This window comes from Peromyscus californicus, unplaced genomic scaffold (genome assembly GCF_007827085.1).
Source record: "Peromyscus californicus insignis strain IS unplaced genomic scaffold, ASM782708v3 Scaffold_12__1_contigs__length_115047231, whole genome shotgun sequence".
Lineage (NCBI taxonomy): Eukaryota > Metazoa > Chordata > Mammalia > Rodentia > Cricetidae > Peromyscus > Peromyscus californicus.
In genome coordinates, this window is record NW_026294413.1 from 95,648,306 (window position 1) to 95,668,489 (window position 20,184).

At 43.6% G+C, this 20,184-nt stretch overlaps 1 protein-coding gene and 1 long non-coding RNA gene across 4 annotated transcripts in view; both read left to right on the top strand.

Annotated features, from left to right (window-relative positions):
• The window catches only part of Grid1 (glutamate ionotropic receptor delta type subunit 1), a 727,989-nt gene that overhangs the window by 388,388 nt on the left and 319,417 nt on the right, over nucleotides 1-20,184 (top strand). The window lies entirely within an intron of this gene.
• LOC128107714 (uncharacterized) lies at nucleotides 1,703-5,453 on the top strand. The gene is made up of 3 exons (XR_008217193.1): nucleotides 1,703-3,143; nucleotides 3,240-3,404; nucleotides 4,547-5,453. It is a non-coding gene; the product is annotated as an uncharacterized LOC128107714 (long non-coding RNA).

Sequence of the window (20,184 nt, forward strand, 5' to 3'; positions counted from 1 at the left end):
TCCTACCCGGTGCCGCCCGCCCCCACCCCGGCCTTTCCTGGCGTGTTCCTCCTGGTCAGTGCCTCCCGCTGGCTTCCTTCCCTCCTCTGTGTTGTACGCTCGCTCGCTGGCTACATTTCAGGTCAGTTGCGGAGGCACCTGTAAACTGTCACATGGTCACGGTCTCCGTTTGCATCTGACTTGATTATGAAGTGCCTGATTCCAAGTTTCGAAGGATTTGTTATTTGGAGATTATTTTGCCCTCTTTTGTAAATTAATTTCCTCTCCAGCTAAGGCAGCCAAAGCACCGCAGTGATTTTCTACCACAGAGAGGTAATGAGGCTTAGGGGAAAATGCTTAATAGGAAAACATTGTCCCACACTGCGAATTAGGAGCTCTGGATGGAGAAGCAGCCGATGAATATTAAAACCAGACAGTGTGATGTTTCTGCCGAGGGTGTGCGACAGGGCACATGCGTTATCCTGGAAGAGTTTGGTCTGTGCCTTCATGCATGCTCGGGAGGCGCGCGGAGGGACTGTTAGCAGGCTAACACAGCCCTCAGGCCTGCAAGCAAGGGGAGGGGTGTGCAGCGTGGTGCTGGAAAGCTCGGTTACCTTCAGTACGGGGTGGACACCTTTATTCATTACACATAATCTAGAAGATTCCCTTCACAAAATGTCCACCACCCCCCCCCCCCCCGCCCCCAACTAACAGTTCTCCCAGGGTGATAGCCCAGAGAAGTGCATGAGAGAGGAGGGGGGATAATTCAATTTACAGGGTTTTTTTTTCTTTTCTCTTCTTTCTCAGTCTCTCTTTGTCTTTTCCCCAGTTCTTTCTCTCTCTGTGTTTCTGTGTATCTCTTGGTGGGTATCTCTTGGTGGAAAGCTTTATCCACAGAGGGAGCCAAGGTTTGGAGAAAGTAAAGATCCTCACCAGATAGACTCCTCACTGGCTTTGCTTTAGTGTGACTATGGATGTCTAAACGCTTATTTCCTCATGGATGAGTCGAGAAATTTAGCCAATACTGAAGAGGATCAGTAAAAGAAGAGATGAATTTCCAAAACCGTAAATATCCGTGTCCAAGTTTTCTTCTGGAAATAGCTAAAAATAATAGGCCCTTTCTGTTGTTCCCTGTAATGTTTAAAAGTGCTAATGTAGTCTAGAAATGTCCTCAGTCTGGCTGCTCCTGGCTTACTGAAACTCAGCCTCCCTCCAGCACTGTTTCTTCTCCATTCTGTCCCACCTGTTCTTGTTTGTTTGTTTTGTTTTTTTCTTTTTCCTTACATGATGCTTCTCCCATAGTGCTCTGTGCTACAGGAGACCGGAGAGGAGCAGATCTACAGCGGGCATTTAAGAGGCATGATGGGAAGAAGGGCTGTCCATGACCTTAGACGGCATGATGGGAAGAAGGGCTGTCATCAGTGACCTTAGATGGCATGATGGGAAGAAGGGCTGTCATCAGTGACCTTAGATGGCATGATGGGAAGAAGGGCTGTCGTCAGTGACCTTAGATGGCATGATGGGAAGAAGGGCTGTCATCAGTGACCTTAGATGGCATGATGGGAAGAAGGGCTGTCCGTGACCTTAGACGGCATGATGGGAAGAAGGGCTGTCCGTGACCTTAGACGGCATGATGGGAAGAAGGGCTGTCGTCAGTGACCTTAGACGGCATGATGGGAAGAAGGGCTGTCCGTGACCTTAGACGGCATGATGGGAAGAAGGGCTGTCGTCAGTGACCTTAGATGGCATCTCTGGGGTGTAGATTCATGAACAGGAAACTCATAAAAAGGGGACTGAGGGCGATGGGGAGGGGAGAGGTGAGCTCCCCACGCTGACTTAAGGAGAGAGATCAGTGCTGTTCCTCAGCCTTCCGCTGGGGTCGAAGTGCTGGGGGCAACTCCCAGGCACCTCTGGGCTCCCCTTTGCTCAGAGGAGGGCTGTAGGGATGAGTCTTTAAGCCACCAGAGAAAGGGGCTCTGGGATCTGCCTAGTATCTGCTGCAGCTGTGTGAATAAGTAGCTTTAAATGAAGGTGGAAAACGTGACACACTGTTGTTAGCAGTGGTGAGACAGTGTGCCGGGGCCGGGAGGATTATGAAGGCTGTGGTGGGGGGAGCTGAGCCTGTAGCATCTGGGAAGACCACATGGGCAAAGCAGCATGGGAAGTAACTATGGGGAGGTCCGAGCTGTCGCACCTGAGAGGGAAAGGTTCTGACTGAAGCCAGCACAGAGAGAGAAGTGCGGACGGGAAGTGCAGATAGGGATGAACACTGTGAGTCAGAGGAACCAAGGTTGCGTTCATGTTTGGCTGCCTCCCCACCCCCTTGTCCTTTGCTTGCTTGTTGATCTGATTCTCTCTTGTTACATTAATTTATTCATTCAACAAACATGCATCTGGAGTCCACCGGACTCTCCCACTCCGTTCTTATGGACCGCAGAGGCTGGTTCTTTTCATGAAGGGCAGGCAGGGTGGCGGCTGGCAGCCCTAGTCCAAGGAGGTGAACCAAGTCTGTTCCTGCATTCATCTATCACCTCTTTGAGAAAGGTTCAGTTTGGTCCTGCTGAGGCTGGGCTCACAGCGTTTGCTCCCATCACTGAAAGGAGGGAGGGAATGTTACAGTAACCATTTCAGTGCAGAGCGGAATCTTCTGTGAGGAATGGCTGACCAGAGCTGGATGAGGTCATGCCATATTCTTTCCCCATGGGACAGTAGCACCAGGCAGGCCTCCAACTGCAGATGGGTGTCTCCCACATGGTAGAGGACTCTAGAGGGAGCAATATCCTCTGGTGAAAGTGTGTGTGTGTGTGTGTGTGTGGGGGGGGAGCAGCAATACTAGTTAATCTGGGATGGGAGTTGAGAAGACTCTGAATACCAGGCCAGAATCCTGGACTCTATCTTGTGAGCTGTAGAAGAGGACAGGCCTGGCATAATCAGCAGCGAGGCTTGGGTCGATCATCTGGAGGAAACTTGGTGGGAGCATAAAGTTCACTGGATCCGAAAACTGATTGATATCAAGGACGAAGCGCAGGTGGCTGCAGGGCTGTGTTCCTCCTTTGAAGTACTTGGTTATCTCCTGGACCTTTTGATGTCTTTGTCTTCTCTGCTCCTATCTTGGGTCCCGAGAGCTCCATCATCTGAAGTCTTCTTGTTTGTAGGAGTCTCAGGTAAGGAGCTCTGGGTATTTCTTACCCTGTCTGATTAAGTCTGGGATTCATCTGACCTCGTGTTGAATTTTTGCCCTCTCACACATTTGCTTTTAGGATGACTGGGATGCCATCTCTCAATGCTATCGTCACTTTCATTCCCGAGTCACATATCCTCAGGTCCAAAAGACGAGCATCTTCTCCATGGCTTGTTCACGACCCACCTGAGGTCTGCCCTGTGGGGCTCCTGTGCCTCTGTGCTTTGGTCTGCTTCCTGCTTCTGTGAGTCAGAGAAGAAAGCGCTTCGTTATTGATCACCAATTTATAAAATTCCTTCTATTCTCTGTGAGAGGAGAGTAACTTCTGCTGGTCTTTTGTACCCCTGCCCCTCTGTCTTTATCTACAGAGAGAGAGAGAAGGGGAGAGGAAGGGAAGGGGGAGGGAGGGAGAAGGCCTGTTCATTTCATTTCACTCATCAATGTGAACCTACTTAATTTACAACTATTCCTATGCCATAGGTAGGGTTACTATCGCTGTGATAAAACACCACGGCCTAAAGCAACTGGGGGAGGAAAGAATTTATTATACTCCATTACTGTGGGAAGTAAGGTCAGGACTCAAGGCAGGAAACCTGGAGGAAGGAGCTGAAGCAGAGACTGTGGAGGAACACTGCTTTCTAATGTAACTCAGGACCACTTGCCTAGGGGCGTGCTACTGCCTCATGAGAAGGACCCTCCTATATCCATCACTAATCAAGACAGTACCCCAGGGACCTGACTGCAGGTCAATCTTTAGAAGGCATTTTCTCAATTAAGAATCCCTCTTCCCAGGTACGTCTAGGTTTTGTGTCAAGTTGACAAAAGGCAACCAGCACACTCTATAGAGTCGAGATGATTTCCAATTAAAAATGAAGGCACTGAGTTTGAGGAAGGTTAAATAATCTGTACAGAGCCACAGAAGTGGTACCCAGAAGTGCTGGGTAGAAGCAGAGGGTTTGATGGAAAGATTGTGCTCACCAGAGCAAGAGCCCCTTGGCAGCTCCATCTGTAAATAGGAAAACAGTGGAAGCAGGGCAAATGAAAATGTATGGGGAACTGGAGAAATAATTTAACATTGCCCATAAAACAGAATGCAATGCAGCTTCCAAAAGACTGAGTTGGACCCATGCATACAAAGGATGTCCATGGTCTTCTGCTTCCTGATAATGAAGAGGCACATTATATAATATCATTAGGGCTATGATCCTGTTTCTGTTGAATTTATGTTTAGATACTTATACAGTGTATAGAAGCCACCTGGAGGGATGCCCACGGTGTGCAGTTGAAAGCAAATGCTTTCCAGAAGTGAGGTTGAGGATAGAAAGTTTTCAATGAAAACTTAATCGAAAATTACACACATGTTAACGAGAGCCACTGTTTTCACAGCAGTTCAACAGACAGCTGTGATGTGAAGGAAGGCTTGGTCTCCCCGCTCTGAGACTGCTGTGATGTGAAGGAAGGCTTGGTCTCCCCGCTCTGAGACTGCTGTGATGTGAAGGAAGGCTTGGTCTCCCCGCTCCGCCCCACCCCTGCACCTGCAACAGCCCCCTCCTGGGAGCAGCAGTTCTCTTCCCAGGAGGGACACATCCTTTGCTCCTCTGCCCAGACCCGACTGTCCTCCCCGCATGGTTTCAGGACTCTCTAGTTACTGTTTCCTATGGGAGCTTAAAGCATCGTTTCATACTACTTCTACTTGCCCTTATTACTTTTATTGTCCTAAGTGCACCGCATTGGATTGAGACAACTTCCATTTTTTCTATTCAGGCTCTCCTTAATCCACAAAAACACCATCATTTCCTGAATTTTCTTCAGCTTAGCAGCCCGCTTAGAAGGTGGCACACTAGCTTCAGTGCTAATCAACACTTGGAATTCTTTTGTAACAGCCCCAAGGTACTTTTTAAAACAAATTTCTAGTTAGAATGAGGCTTTTTAGTAGTATGTTTGCATTCTCGAAACTCTTTTCTTTCCGTTTTGGGAAGAAGAGCTGATGTCATGGCAGAGCTTTCTCCTTTTGCTGCAACTTCAGTTTCTTCTCAGATTATTTACTAAGAATTTTAAGAAAATTCTGTGATGTCAACACATGTGTCTGTCCCTGCTCATGTGCCTTCCTGTAGAAAAATGCCAACACTTGTCGAGTAGAACTGGTCTATGACACCCTGCAGAGCAGCCTGTTCAGTGCCCCTGGTACAACTCAATAACTTAATAAAAGATTGAAGTATTTTTAAAAATTACGTGTGTGTTTATGTTTGGATTTGTGCATGTGACCGCAGTGACCACAGAAGCCAGAAGAGTGTGCCAGATCCCCCGTGTTTCACTGAAGGTCTGTGACAGAATACTTTAAAAACCTTGAAGCTAAGATACTTTGCTTTCATAAAAAGTCATTTCAAGTTTGCTGACCCTTGTAGTGATAAGACTATGCCACTGGAGAACTCCGAGGCAGATTTCTTTTAATTAAATGTATGAATCTGCCCCACCAATGTTATAACAATATTGGAGGAGTAATAGCTTTGTAAAAGAAGCTTGTTCTGAGAAAGCATTTCAGAGATATGTATTTGGAAATATTTCTGTTGTTATTTGGTTATTGCTGAAAACAGTATGTGTCACTCAAGAGTACTAATTATTTCAAACCTTCATATTCGCATAGTAAAAAGAACTTCCTGGGAGGTAGAATTTTTAACCTGTATATTAAAAACTTCCACACTGACAAGTTTGCTGTGTTTCAAGGTGTTCATTAACACTACCAAAATTCCAGACCTGCAGAGCAGAATTTTCTACCCCCCTGTATAAGAAACTTCCAAAATAATTCATTTCAGTGTGCTTTGAGATGACTCTGTAAACACATGACCTTTTAGTATGCTTAGGAGCCTTTGCTTCTAATGTTTGGAAAGAAGGAAATGTACACACCATCTTTGTGAAATTCTATGGTGTTTAAGATTGAGAAAGTCATATGACCAAAGAACCTCTTTAATATGGAGACCTGGAACAGAGTTGCTTCTTTCTGCCATGGTAAAGATTGGGATCAAGTATTAAAATAATCAAAAACTTAAACCAGTATTTTAAGCTACAGCATCACAAATGATTATATACTATTTTAAGAAAGCTTTTTAAAATTAAATTGAATTTTTTAATAATGGAAGACATATGTCTTTAGATACTGGAAAATGTCTATTGTGGTTTTCCTCATTCAGCTCGTGTTTAGGTTGTTATGTTGGTGGGATTCCATGTTGTATTCCAGCATTCCCAGGAGACAGCATCTCACAGCAAACTTCTTGTTCCTCTGGTCTGACAATCTCTTCACTCCTGCAGCAATGAACTTGGAGCCTCAGGTGCATGAGTTGTATTGTAGATATAGCCACTGGTACTGGATTTCACAACTCTCATTTCAGTTGGCTGTGGCTTTGTATAATGGGCTTTCTCTGTTGCAAAGAGTAGTTTCCTTGATGAGAGCCTAGGACTACACTTGTGTAGGTATAAGGATAAATACGTAGAATGTAGTTAGGGTTTATGGGGATTTACCATGACTTCACTAGCTATGGTAGTTGGTTGAATTTCCAGTACCAGGCATGTTTTCCCTCTTCTTGAGTGGGTCTTAAGTCCAATCAGGGAGCTGTTGGTTATCCTCAAGGTATGCATGCCACTGCATACATTGGGTTATTGTACCATGTCGGGCACTTTTGTTTCCTTGGCACAGTAACTGGGTAGATGGGTTGGTTGCTTAGAGCATGGCTATTTTATTTTTCCTTTAGAGCTTTAAAAAAATGAATTATGGCCCAAGTCTGGAAGAATAAGGGTCCTTCCTGAATGGTGAATTATCAACTGGGAGGACAGGGGATGAAAAATAAAGATGAGGAATAAAGGAGACAAAATCAGAGCTGGGACCAGGAGAGCTTGCATAAGCTGATGACTTATGCCTAGCAAGTTTATTACAGCATCATCTAGACTGTTTGCAGGGGGAAAACTGCCAAGGTCATTCGAGAGCTCTGTCAGACAATGCTGGCAAGGAGAACACAGGACACACAGACACAGCTGCCTGAGGACTGATAGCCCAGAGGGAAGAGTTAGGTCCCCAGAAACTGGAACCTAGACTCCTATGAGGCACTGGCTCTGGTGTCAGTCAGGCCTTGTCATGTCTCTTTCTGGACAAGGACACAGAACTAAAGTCCCCTTTGTCCTTTCTAAGAAAGTCTTGGGCCAGTCTGGCTCCCCACAGAATTAATTAAAAAACATTTTTAATTATGTGTATGTGTTTGCATGTGAGTATATACACATGAATGCCAGTGCACAAGAAGCCCAGAGACGTTGGACCCCCTGGAGATGGAGTTATAGGAGTTGTGAGCCACCCAGCATGGGTGCTGGGAACCAAACCATACCATTTAAAGCTTTAGCCTGATATTGATTTTTTTCATATGTAATGCACCTTATATAAAATTTATTTATCCTGGAATTCTTTATTAAATTTAGTTATTGGACAATGTATAATTTCCCCATTGGATTGTTATTCTAGTTTTGTTATCTATAAAATTCTCACACATAATTTATTGCTGGTTGCAATTTGCCAATATCCCTTGATAGAACAATTCCATCTCTAAACATTTGTCCTCAGCAAAAGTCGATCAAATAAGCAAGAGAGTCACACACGGGTGTTCTCTACAGCACTAAAGAGTCAAAGATTGGAAACAATGCCTCCATTTTTTAAACAGGTGATTAGATACCCAATAATACTATAGAATGATTTTCAGCTCTTAACAATGGATAGATTATCCCAGTGACCCAAAGATATACTGCTCAGTGAAGAACTAATACTGTACAAAGTCTATAAGGTATTATTACATCATTCCACTTGTAAATCATGTTTCTTATTCCCTATGCTCAAACACACAATATAGTATTTAACATTATGAAGAATTAACATATTTCCTTTTCTTATCTGTATATGTCTGACCATTCCTCCACTATCTCCAGTCTTCAGGCAGCATGTGTGATTACAGGTCAAAAGTTAGTGTTTAGCCTCCAAGTTTTACAGTAGACATACTTACTGTTTGTGATAGAGATTCTCGTTGGAAAGTCACCAAGAATGAGTCCAATACTCCTGGCTTCAGGTTTGTGTCCTAAACCTTGTACACCCAGGCTTGTAATCTGTTGGAACCACATAGACAGGGTAAAGATCATATAGCGTGTGGGAAGAAGAATCCTCTTGTTCTTGGTGTGAGATTGCTATCTGAGAACTGTGTTTCACTGAGGGCCTCCTGGCATGGGCCTTGAAGACTGATGAAGGAGTCATAGTTCCCAGCTAGACTCTGTGGAGGTAGTATACCTCACTGACATCCCTGAGCCAGGCAGCCTTAGCTTCAGAAGAGTAGAAATTGGTAGGCTTGGAGTAGGGGACCTGCCTAGGCAGAAAGAGACTTGATAACCTGGCAAGTGAGGAGCAACATCCTGAACTTTTAAATGTTCACCTTTGTGAGATAAAGGAACTGAGGCTGTTGGACCAGAAGAGATGATACAGATGGGTACCTCAGAAGCCCTAGTGTGAATTGATGGGTAGATCTTAGTAACTTAGGTATTTTGGAATTTGTCACTTAGGAGATACCCTGAAGATCAAGGGCAGAAAAACAGTACAGCTTGGTTCAGAGTGGCATGAAAAGACAATTAGTACATGGGATACCCACCTACCCCATGGCTTATCTCAGTGTCATGTGGGAACCAGTTTCATCCTTAGGATGAAGTGAAATCCAGGGAGAAGAAAGGTAAGGGTTAAGTAAGTCTATTTTTTTGTTGTCATAACCAAATATTGAAGACTAGGTATTGTATAAAGCAAAGAGGTTATTGGCTTGCAGTTTGGGAATCTATGAGTCCCAAATCAGATGGCCACTTCAAATCAGTCATCTAGGAAGGTCTTGTAGCAGATGGCCTCTCAATGGCAGGAGTGTACTCAAGAGGGAGAGATCATTTGGTGAGACAGGAAGCAGATAGAAATTCTATATTCATGCTCATGATCTTCACTTGTGAACACTTACTCTGAGAGCTCAGCCATAATTCCTTCCAAGGGGAGGGGCTCCAGTGACACAGTTGCTTTCCATTAGGCCCCACCTCTTAAAGGTCCATCTCTTCTTAGTATTGCAGCAGAGGGCATCAATCTTTCTGTACCGTAGATGTATCTTCCTTCCAATCCACTGATCTCTACATCGTGTCTAGTTGTGGATTCCTGCGATCGTTTCCATTGGCTGTGAAGAGCAGCTTCCTTGATGAGGGGTGGTAGCTATACTCTGTTGTGGGTGTAAGGATAAGTCTTAGAATATAGTAAGGAATTATTCTGGTTTAGCAAAGAGGCAGCAGTGGATTCTCTCCAAAGGCTCAAGAAGCTGGTTAGGTTTCTGTTACCTGGCATGATTTCTGTCCTACTGAGTGGGTCTTGAGTCCAGCTAGACAGCTGTTGGTTTTCACTGACACGTGAGTGCCACTTCTGGAACCTTTATGCTTATCTAGCCATGCTGGTCATTGTCATGGTATTGACAATTCAATATTGTCATTCAAAGGTTTTGAAGCTGGGTAGGATTGTTAGAGTGTTTTCCTCCCTTGGCGTAGTATTTTTCTGAAACCATGAATGCCAGATCACGGGAAAGGAAAAGGCTTTTAGGTCAGATCTAGCTTGAGTGGGCTGAGTCCTGTGTCTTATGTGTGTGGTTTCTTCAGCAATAGGGACCTACCCTCAACCTCGGAGAGGTGTCCAAAGTCTACACTTATGACCTATATTGTTTGGGAAGTCATTTGGACTACCCCGACTAACACTTCGAAAGGAGATTTCTTATACCTGGTAATGGGGCTTTTGTTATTGTATGTGTGGCTCTTATGGGAAGCAGTTTTGTTACTACACAGTTCTTGTGGGGTGCATTGTCAGCCCAAGTGGCTTAACTTCCTTTAAGATATATGTATATGTATCTTATATGCTTATATGCATTGTGTATAATTGTATAATTTTAGGTAAATGTAGAATATGATTCTTTAAGGCTTTATCAGACAACCTTGGTGTTATTTGCCCCTCCTCCTCCTGTATTGATCTCTCCTCCTCTTCCCAGTTGGAGCCCACCCCCCCATTATTTCATTCCCCACTTCATCTCACCTGATCCTGTCATTTAACAACCCTCATCTCCTCATGATCCCTTTAAACGTTCCTGGTTTCTGTGGTTACTCCATGTTAGACACTCACATCTGAGGATTTGGATCCAGGAGTTGCAGATGAGACAGGACATGGGGTGTTTGTGTTTCTGGATCTAGGTTACCTCATTCAATATAATCTTCTCTAGGTCCATCCACTTCATTGCAGATTTCACTTTTCTTTCTAGGTGAGTAGTATTCCATTGTGTATCAGTACATTATGTTCATTATCCATTCATCTGTTGAAGGACATTTTGATTGTTTCCATTTCCTGACTGTCATGAATAGCATGTCAATGAACATAGTTAGGCAAGTGTCTGTAGTGTAAGATGTCTAGTCCTTTGGACCTATTCCAGGAGTGGTACAGCTGGATCATGTGGTAGATTTAGGTTTTTGAAGGTTCTCCATACTCATTTCCAGAGTTGTGTGCTCTAGTTTGAATTCCCACCAATAGTGAATAAGGGTTTCTCTTTCTCCACAGCCTCACCAGAATTTGTTGTCAGCCATTTGGTTTATCTTGGCCAGTTTCACAGAAGTAAACTGAAACCTCAAAGTTGTTTTAATTTGCATTTCCCTTATTGCTAAGGACGATGAACACTCTTTGAGGTATTTCTTAGACTTTTCTATCTTTTCTATTGAGAGCTCTCTCTTTAGATCCCTAGCATATTTTTTAATTGGCTCATTTGTTTTCTTGACTCCTCGTTTTTTGAGGTCTTTATATTCTGAATATCAATCCTCTGTCAGATGTACAGCTGACAGAGATTCTTTCCCTTTCTGTGGCTTTGCTTGTTTCTTCTTCACCTGATTGATTGTTTCTTTGGCTGTACAGAAGCGTGTTAGTTTTATGAGGTCCCAGTTGTCGATTGCTGGCCTTAATTTCTTGGCAAATGAGATTCTGTTAAGAAAGTCCTTTCCTATTACCTCCATCTTGTAGGGTAATGCCTATGTTTTCTTATTTACTGTTTCAGGTTTCAAATTGAGGTTTTTGTTGCACTTGGATCTAATTTTTGTGCAGGGTGATAGATAGGGGTCTATTTCATTCTTCTGCATGTGGACATACACTTTCCCCAGAACCAGTTGTTGAAGACAATTTTTTCCCTCCAGTTTATATTTTTTTTGCCTCTCTGTCAAATATCACATGGCTCAAGTTAGAAGTACGCATTGGGCCTTCTGCTTTATTACAGTTGTCTGCATGCCTGTCTCTGTGCCAGTACAATTTTTAAGGAATCACTATATGTCTAAAATATCTCTTGAATATATACACATTACAGCATCTGCATCTGTGGCTCAGGAACTATTTCAGAAGAGGGGGCAGAAAGACTGTAAGAGGCAGAGTACCAGGAAGAAATGGCCACATAAACAAGACTGGAGCAGTAACAGCATCAATGGGCAAGTTGATGTGAAAGGGGGAAATGTTCTCAGAGTCCCACCCCAGATAAAGAACTATAGTTAACTATTGACTGTTCGGAGAAGAAGAATTAGTCTTTCCCAGGGGTGAATCTCCATATTAGTTGTCCAATGCAGAGTGCTTAACCTTGAAACCATATAACAGAAATAACAAAAATAGACTCAGTAGGTCATATATCGTAGACGAAATTCTAAACAGTCTTAGTAAATAAGAAACACAGAGCCAAATACAGTGGTAATAGCCGAAGAGATCAGAGAATTAGTGAAGAACCACTGACTACCCCTTAGCTTACCACCAAGCTGTAGTTTCCCATGGGAGAGGGCTTCTTCCTGCCTATCCTGCACTTTTATTGCTTTCCTGTTCTGCCTTCTCATTGGCTCTAAGCCCAGCCACATGACTTCCTTGTCACTGCCTGTCTATACAGACCTTCAGATCTCTATGATTGGTACTGGGATTAAAAGCTTGTGTCACCATGCTTGGCTGTGTCCTTGACCATACAGAGACTCTGCTTGCCATGTGATCAGATTAATGGTGTGGGCTACCACCGCCTGACTCTGCTTATGGCTCAATGTGACCTCGCTATGTGACCTCTGATCTCCAGGCAAACTTTATTTGTTAACATACAAATAAAATCACATTTCAGCACAATTAAAATATCACCACAATATATATGTATATAATATATATTTATATATATATATGTGTGTGTGTGTGTGTGTGTGTGTGTGTGTGTGTGTGTGTGTGTACACATATTGTGGTGGTTTGAATGAAAATGGCCCCCGTAGGCTCCTAGGAAGTGGTGCTATTAAGACATATGACCTTGTTGGAGCAGGTATGGTCTTGTTGGAGCAAGTGTGTTACTGGGGATGGGCTTTGAGGTTTACTATGCTTAAGCCAGGTCTAGTGTCTGCCTTTGGATTTAGATGTAGAACCCTCAGCTACTTCTCCAGCAACATGACTGCCTGCATACCGCCATGCTTCCAGCCGTGATGACAATAGAATAAACCCGTAAGCCAGTCTTCAATTAAATGTTTTCCTTTATGAGAGTTGCTGTGGTCATGGGGTCTCTTCACAGCAATAGGAACCCTAATGAAGACATGTATGTAACAAATATAGTCAAAAGAAAGGGGGCTATTGCACTGAGCATGAGAAGGGGTAGGAAGGGTTAAAGGAAGGTTATTTCAGAGGGGCTGAAGTAAGAAAGGAAGGGGGAGTGATGCAATTCTATTTCAGTTAAAAATGTAACAAGAAAAACCAGCTTTCTGTACATGAGCCCTTGTGAGATAGACCATGTCCTTATTTTCCAGAGCATGCACTCCATTGCTGGATGCTAGTGTCTGTGACTAGGTGCAGTAGAAACTCAGGAGGGACTCCAGAGGTTTCAAACTGCTGAAGGAGCCCTCTTCTGCACAGCACCTGGCTTTGTGGCCTATGAAATTCATGCCTTCTACATGCATATTTAGATCAGCGCAGAAAAACATCTGGAAGGATTCATAACAAGCTGTTTCCAGTGGTAGCAAGGTTTAATTTTCTACATTGAACATGGATCACTTTTGCAATAAAAATGCAAATCTAGAAAAATATTTCAAAGCATGCCATGTTCATTGTAGGCAATTTGCAAAATATGAAAAGTACATTTAAAAATTAAATCATTTGAATTTCCACTATGTGGAAATAACCATCATTAATATCTTTATTTATTTTATCTCATATATATGCATATCTACTTAATGCTTATAGATATGCATGCATTCAAAGTGTATGTATTTTTTTAAAGTAAAATCAGAATTGTATTGTTTCAATTTATCACCATCATCATGTATATTTTTTCTCTCAATGCAGCTAATGAGCAATTTCCTTTCTATTAAATATTCTTTGGATCCACTTTAAAAGTTCTACATTCAGGGAAGTTTATGCTATAATTTCTAAATATGGATGAGGAAATGAGGGTTAGGAAGGTGAAGCAAGTTATCCAAGGACAGGCAGCTGGCAAGTAATGCACCTGGGATTTGAACCTGTGTCTTCTGATTATTGAAACCAACCTTGCCAAGGGTGGAGGAATAAATGAAGAAATGTGATAGGCTGGTGTAAAGTACTTGCCATGTGTATTTAAGTCCTTAATAAATTCAGTTCTTCTCTCTCACATCTTCCTGGTTTTATCTTTTACTGGGAACCCACCCTGGGGATAGTCTGTGGGTTCAGGAACCCACCCTTGGGGGTGGTCTGTGATTTCAGGAACCCACTCTTGGGGGCAGTCTGTGTTCCCCCTTGGAGATGGCCTGTGCTCCTGACAACCCTTCTGTGAGAGCTTATTGGTGGAGCTACTGTCCCCTAAGCTCCTCCCTCCATGACCCTGAGCTTCTGCTTTGGTCTCTTCTTTCACAAATTCTGGCTCGTGTCTTCCCAGCCAGGTCCTGGCACTGTTTCCTTAGGTCTCCTGTCGTTCCTCTAGACCCACAGTGCTTTTGTTTAGCTCACCCAGAAGCACAGTGGCACTTACTCAAAAGGAAAGATTTAAACAGTCCAGGTGGCCAAAGTTCTCCCAACATCACTTGTCACTTTCAATTTAAAGGCATGAATCCAATGACTTTATTGTGGAAGTAGTAACTGGGTTTCAGCTGGGAGAAACTGAAGGTCTATAAAATTCAGACAAATCATCCCAGGGATATATCTAGAGCTATAATTCATCCGGGCATCGATGGAAATGAGCGTTTTCCCAATTTCTTTTCTGGAAGCTACCCTGGACTGAGCACTCAGAATTCACGCCATAGCTGTGGAGAAGGCAAGGTGCCCGGAGCTCCTGGGATTTGTGGATGAGCTTGGCTTCCTAGGAGAAGAGCTGAAGGAAGCTAAGCAAGAGTGTCCATCTTTTGAAGCTATCCTCCAGGGTTAGAACAATCTCAGCCTCATTGAAGGCAATAATTCAATGAGCACAGATGGCTGGGTGAAGACGATGGAAAAAGATAGAGATGTCAAAGTTGGGGTGTCGTACTGAATGCACTCAGATTCAGTTAAGGAATTATAGTGGGAATTCCTCTGAGAATATTCTATTTTGTCACAGAGATAGAGGCTCAATAATGTCTATGCCCTAACCTGTGACTTCTGGCTATTTTATATTACTGGGACAGGACAATTGAGGCTGAAAATGGAATGGGGTTGCTAATAAACTGGCTTTTACCATGAACCATTATCATGAACTGTTAACTGGATTAAATACAATTGAAAGTGCTCTTAAGGAGAAGACAAGTGTCGGGAAGCTCTGACTATTAGGAGAGGCACACAGAGAACAGCATAACTGGCTTTGAAGAGAGGGAGAGAACACAAACCAAGGAGTGTGAGTCATTTTTAGAAGGTAGAACAAGCAAGCAAGTTGCCCGTCATCTTGAGCTTCTCTTACCCTATGGGGGTCTTGCTTGGGTTTGTTGATAGGTCCACAATTTTGGGGTCAACATGTCCTGATTGGAGCTTGAGTTTGTCAGACCAGTCCACAGGCAGTGGGGCCTGAATGGCTGGAGAAGAAGCCTGCCAGGCCTTTAGGAGCCAGAAGTTTGCCATTTGTGTTATATATTTGTGACTCCTCTCTGTAGTTAGAAGATTTCCTGTGTCCCGGGGTGCTGGTGGTTGGGACAAATCTCTCCCACTTGCATCCCCCAAGTAACCACACAGAGGCTTATATTAATTATAACTGCATAGCCATGGCTCAAGCTTTTTGCCAGCTAGCTCTTATATCTTAAATTAGCCCAGAACTATTAATCTATGTATCACCACATGTTCTGTGGCTTTACCTGTGTCCCATTACATGTTGCTCCTTGGGCGACTAGCTGGCGTCTCTCCCCGCCTTCTTCCTGTCTCTCTCTTTGAATTTCCCACCTGCCTCTAAGCTTCCTTGCCATAGGCCAAATGGCTTTATTTATCAACCAATCAGAGCAACACATATTCGTAGTGTACAGAAAGACATTCCCCCATTACCTCTCCCTGTCTGTCTGCCTATCGGGAATCAGTTGAAGTCCCAGGACCCCACATTCTCAGGGGCATGCAGTTCTGCCATCACACTAATTCAACCTAGTGAGGCCTCTACCAGACTCCCATATAAGCATGAGTGCTCTTTATGCCACTACAGAATGCAACTCCTTCACCATCAATAGAGAACAAATACAGACGTTATCTTTTCCATGGCTAGTAAGGAAATCTCAGCATCAGGAGGCTCAATAAGACCACTTCAGTGGTGGTGGTAGGGAATCACAGACTTGACCTTGGCCTAGGTGTGGACTCTGGCAGTTCAGGTGAGCTGGCAGAAAGGTGGCCTGTAGTCCAAGTGAATCTGGCTCTGCAAACCAGGTGGCTCTGCCTTTCATCAGGGACCTATCTTCTGAGGTTGGGTTGACCTTGGGACAGCCATTTTGCAAGGCCTAATTTACAAAACTGTTAAAATCTATTTGAAAAAATAACTAGCCTCTGAGATACTTGAGCAATTGTGCAACCGTATGCATGCATGTGACCACGCTTATACTTCAGTGCTGAACCCAAAGCCTCATATATGCTAACTGGTTCTCCACCATTGAGCAATCCCTTGAGGAATCTAAGTTTCAAATGAGATTTTCTTTAATGTGCCTTCATGTTGCTGCTTTGGGTTGAGTGTGTTTTTATTGCTGATATCATCAAGTATTAATTTTTTCATTTTTTGGGGGGGTCAAAGGTTCAGCAACTATCAGCTATTGCCCATTTGGGGGTGGTCAGAATTGGTTTTTGATAATTTCCTGTTTGTTGCTATGGGTAACGTCCTATAGATGACTGCTGAATATGGCTGGCTAGGACTGGCCAACCCGTCTGCAGCCCTATCCTGAATGCACCTGATCTTAGAATCCAAGCACCTTCTGTATGTTTTCAGCATCATTACTCACTATTCCTGAGTCCTATCCTGGCTCAGTTGTAACCATGGCATATTATCAGTTTCACAGCCTCATATTTCTTATTTGTGTGATGAGCATCCTAATCAAAACTGCCCTGTGGGGTTGTCCTGCAATTTAAAGGGATAAGCCATATATAATCCTTTGAGCACATAACATAGCATATATTAAGTGCCCACATACAAATGCCCATTTCTCTCATTGTTGTTTCTAATTTTAGAAACTTTAATACAAAAGGTTGGCTCTACTGAAAGTTCTGGCAAAAGGAAGGGTGCACTCTTATTTTGTCAAGCGTTTAGATGTTGGAGATTCAGTGGGTATGGGTATGGTGGAACTTCTCCATCAATGTTGAGTCTTTTTTTTTTTTTTTTTTTTTTTTTTTGGTTTTTCAAGACAGGGTTTCTCTGTGTAGCTTTGCGCCTTTTCCTGGAACTCACTTGGTAGCCCAGGCTGGCCTCGAACTCACAGAGATCCACCTGGCTCTGCCTCCCGAGTGCTGGGATTAAAGGCGTGCGCAACCACCGCCCGGCTTAATGTTGAGTCTTAATGAAAGGTAAATGTGTCCTAGGGAGTCCAACCTTCTCTTCCCCCTTCCCTCAGGCAAGATCTTTGAGGTCATAATTATAGTAGAGACATTCAGAAGTCCTAGAGGAATTTTCTTGCTTGGTGGCTTTGGAGAATATAGATTCAATAGCTTGTCACTCATAGAAGGCTGACAAATCTGCCATGGGGAGTCTAGATGCTGATGGACCATTTATGCCTTCCATGAGTGATGGCTGAATATGGATGGGTCTAGGAAATCCTTTTTCATGGTTGCTGATCTCTGCACTGTGGGATGCTTAGCATTATCCTCGGTCTACTTATTAGACACTAGTAGGTGTCATTCCCCACCCCTTTATGATCCTAGAAAATATGTCCAGATATTGTAGATGTTCCCTAGAGGGGGTGATTGATCTCTACTTCTACAGGCTAGGCAGGGATATCACAAATTTTATTAGATTCAGTTCCCATAAAAATATGGTTGTGTGGTTGAGGAAACACCAAGGAAGAGTGGGCATGGCAAGTAGGTATTGTCAGTCTGGCTCTGGGTACAAAATAAGGCTGATGCATGCCAGGGGAGGGTTTGGTGTATGGCAGAACCTTCATCATAGTGTCTTTGCTGGCTACAAAAGGAACAGTCCTGTTTTGGGAATAGAAGTTAGTATTTTCAGTACCAGTTTGATATCCTCAGTGGCTAGTTGGCATGCTACTTTGCCTCTGTAGCCAATGACTCCAAACTATTGTACATTCGGCTCTCTGTGTTAGGTTGAACAGTTTGCACATCCTAATGCTTGTGGTCTACTCCTGTCTCTAGGATCCCTGCAATTTATTTAGATGAACTAATGGTGTCCAGACTTTATACCAGATCACTAAAGCTGGGATTTCTGGGGACAGGGTCCAGACCTGGAAATTTTCAGAAGCCTTCAGGATGAATCAGATGTGCAGGGATGAAAACCTCTGGTACAAAGTAAGAGAGAAGACCCTGTATGAAGGTTTGAATGACAGACCAGGATATGGGCTAGTAGAATTCCTGAAGCTGCTGTCCGTGTCTAGGCAAGGTTCACATTAGGACAGTTGAGAAATGTCCACTTCAAGAAATCAAAGCATTGTTTTATTTTCTAACATTAAACCCTCATTGATTTGTAAAAACAATGTAAATTAAAATGAACTTATTAGCTAGAATCTGGGTGCCAGAAGAGATTTTATTAATGCTATTAAAAAGTCACTTTTAGCTAAGTATGTTTTATTTGCATATCACAATAACTCAATAAAACATTTCAGGTCAGCTTTTGCTCTGAGCTGGGCTCTGACTCTCTGGAACAGGTTCCAGACTCTAGCTTTTAAGGTCCAATGTTTTCAGCATTCCGTAATAGAGCGGTTTACATTTAACTTAAGCCATTTTAGCTGTTTTCGTTTAGGGCTGAACAGATCTCTATAGTACCTGTTGTGTGTCCAGCACATCTTAGAGGTTTGGAGGTACAGAAGTGAGAAACAGTTTCCTGAAGGGTGAGTGTCCAGGCACATACCCATGCCTGCAGGCTGTCCATTCCTCTGACCAAATCCACGCTTAAGGGTGTGGGAGAGAAACATGAGATATCATGAGTATTTCCTGATGCACCTAACAAAGACAGAGCCAAATGAGTTCATAATCCACCACAGGGGATGATGGAATGTCCTTCCTTCAGGACCACATGGAGGAGATGGCAGGCTGGAGCAAAGGGATACTATGATGGCAATTCCAGCCAGGTCGGGATATCATGAAGCTAAGCCAGCTAGACAGAGATACCTAGTCATGAGCCAGTGAGGGAGCCAACCACTGACCCTACTGGTGAGAACAGAGCAGAAAAACCAGAGGACAGTTCTAAGTACCCTCCATACACCTACTAGGTGATCAAAATCCCCATCCAGATCCCCCTCCTAGTGGTATGTGGGGTTGGGGCTATCTAGGAGACTGGGCATCTGCCAGAGACCAGTTGAGCACAAAGTGACCAATACCACATGTTAACACAATGTTTGTTTTCCTGGTATCCAAAATGGGAGGGATTGTGAAACGGTTCTGGGAAAAAGAACGGCTGTGCTATTTTTACACATCTGAGTAGAAAGAAGTTGTAATTTCGTGACTCAGCTCTATCTCATGCCATCTATTCAGATGTTTGTTTTCACCAATTCATTGAAGCGATGTTTACTGTGAGTGGCTTGTAAGGACTGGGATTTGTCTTGGGCCCTGGGGGTGACAGTGTTCCATAGTGAGACATAGAGTTTTCACTTCATAGACGTGAGCTAACATGCAACAGCAAATGCGGAACAGGCATTTATTGTGCTACTGCTGTTTACAGGGGCCTCATGTGCATCAACCTTGTAAGCTTTATTGCCAGCTTTATTGTGAGGATGAGGACAAAAATGCACTAGCTGCCAGGCATGGTGGCCACACCTGTGATCGTAGCTCTTGAGAGCCTGGGGCAGGAAGATCATCATGAATTTCAGGGCAGCCTGAGCTACATGGCGAGTTCCAGACTACCCTGGAGTACAGAGTATGCATTAACCATTGTGGTTTGATGATAAAATGCTTCCTATGGGCTCCTGAGCTTGAATGCTTGGTCCCAGTCAGTGCTGTTGTCTTGGGAGATCATAGAACTTTTAGGTGAGGGTTAGCTACAGGAAGTGATTTAGTAGGGTGGCCATTGAGGGATATAGTCTGGCTCCATTTATAGCTAGTATGCTCCCTCTGCTTCCTAGATGGTGCCCCAAGAAAGCATTTAAGCTCCTGCTGTCCCAGCCTGAGCTGCTCCAGCTCCCGAGGGTATCAGCTACCCTTCCTGATGTGCTGAGCACTCTGAGGCTGTGAGCCTAGATAAACCCTTCCTCTCTCAAGTCACTTTGGCTAGATGTTTTGTCATAATGATGAGAAAAGTCATTAATATAGTCATGGAAAAGCCTGGCAGTTTGGTAGATTAAGACACACATACATGCACATGCACACACATATGCATATACACACATAAAAATGGGCACAC